Source organism: Asparagus officinalis, chromosome 9 (genome assembly GCF_001876935.1).
Source record: "Asparagus officinalis chromosome 9, Aspof.V1, whole genome shotgun sequence".
In the NCBI taxonomy this organism is placed as follows: domain Eukaryota; kingdom Viridiplantae; phylum Streptophyta; class Magnoliopsida; order Asparagales; family Asparagaceae; genus Asparagus; species Asparagus officinalis.
Genome location: NC_033802.1, coordinates 3,375,401 through 3,377,565, shown reverse-complemented (window position 1 = coordinate 3,377,565; position 2,165 = coordinate 3,375,401).

Below are 2,165 nucleotides of genomic sequence, written 5' to 3'. Positions count from 1 at the left end.
ATGTTAAGTCTAATTCGGTTCACGTTAAATCTAATTTAATTTATTTTAAGTCTAATTTAAATCATGTTATGTCTAATTTAACTTGTTTCAAGTCTAATTTAATTCATGTTAAGTCTAATTCAATTTGTTTTAAGTCTAATTTCATGTTAAGTCCAATTTAATTCATATTAAGTCTAATTTAATTCCTTTTAAGTCTAATTTAAATCATGTTATGTCTAATTCAACTTATTTTAAGTATAATTTGTTAGGACTCATGTGGTGAGCTTAATTCTCTAATATTTTTTTGATGATTTAACAAGCAATTTATAACGTGTTTTCTAGTGTTTGGTTTTGATTGATTAAACCAGGTTGAATGATTCAAGAGCTTTATTGTAAATGAAGCAAATTCAAGTCAAGTCAAGATCCACGATCGAGCTTCATATGCAATCTATATGGTATATTAGTGTAGGATGTGTATTTTGTGTATCAATACTTTTAAGCTCAATTATATACACATACACATTTCTCACTTTCATCACAATTTGGGTATTTTGAAGTAATCTTTGTATTATTGACTTATGGACAAAATAATCTTTGTAAACATCTTATGTATAGTCCATAAATCAGTTTCAAATATTTCTATAACTTAGTTTAAGTCATATGCAAAAATCAAGTGTTCATAGGAACATTTATTTTTAAGCTTTCGCAAAACGACGAGTTTTCACAAATGGAAAGTGCAATTTGAAAATTTTCTTTTGTAACATGTTCATTTTCATGGTTATAAACATTTCCCCAAGGTTTATAATTTTTGTAATTTATTTGATATTTTTTAAAGACGATTCAAATTCAGTCTTTCAATAGTTTTTCTCATATGTCAGTTTTCGGTGGACCGCACAAGGCATTGCCAGTCGTCCGACCAGAACGAGATTTTTCAGTTTTGCTTTTCAGGGTATTTCGGTCAACCGAACATGACCTTTCGGTCGACCGACCAGAACATATTTTTTCAGCTGTTTTCCTCAGGGTTCCTCAGTCGACCGACAATTTTGTTTCGGTTGATCGACCAGTGTCATCCGGTCGACCGAACTGATGATCGTTGGCATAACGGCTAGTTTTCTAGATTTTGTTGTTTTGTGATATTTTCTTGGTTTTTGAGCTTTTGTTTCTTGATCCTATATATACCTCATACCCTTTAACTTTTGTACTAATGAAGAAAATTTTAATACAAGTTTACAAAGGGGTTTAAGTTTGTTTAAGAGTTTTTAAGATGTTTCAAGTTTGGTTTTGTGAAGAAACTTTCACAAGAGAAAAGAAGATTGATTCTTTCGTGTTTGAGCTTCAATTCCATCTCTCTCTCTCTCTCTCTCTCTCTCTCTTTATTTCAGAGGAGTTTTCTCTAAACTCAATTCTAGTTTTACATATTTATTTGTTGATTATCAATTTTATTTAAGCTAAATTGTATATTAAGTTTAGTTTTCATTATTGTTCATATTGTTTTCACACATACTCATATTTGAGCTTGAGTATTTTCACATATAATTCATTTGGGTTGTGAGTGTGATTGAGTGAGGTAAATTTTGTTCTCAAATTGTATTGGAGAACAAATCATTTTATTTTTACTTAATTGTTGAGAGTTCACTATATAATACACAAGTACACCGAGAGAAAGTATGTGATAAGAGACATGGTCGATTCCAATAGGAGTGACGTCAATAGTAAAGCCTAGAGAGAGATTGTAAATCCGAGCACTTGAGGAAGGCGACACGGGCTAGGCCAACACTTAGAGGGTGTGTTGTGTGATTGCATTGTGATTGTTGTAAACGTTTGTCGGTGAGCGTTGAAAACCGATTGTGTAGTATCTTTTGAGATAGTAGAGTTCTCCTCGTGAGTGTGGAGTGGAGACGTAGGTCGAGAGTGACCGAACTTCGTGATCACATTGTGTATTTATATTGTCTTTGCGCACTTATTTGCATACTTGTTCTCCGTGATCACATCGTGTGTTTATATTGTCTTTGCGCACTATCTTATTTGCATACTTGTTCTTGTTTATATCGCCATTTGTCTATATTGCATATCATAGCTCATACAAACTGTCGTATTTTATATTTGCTAGGATATATGTAAATAAGTTTTAAATTGACATTAATATCAGATTAAATTAGCATATACCCTATTCACCCCCCCCCCCC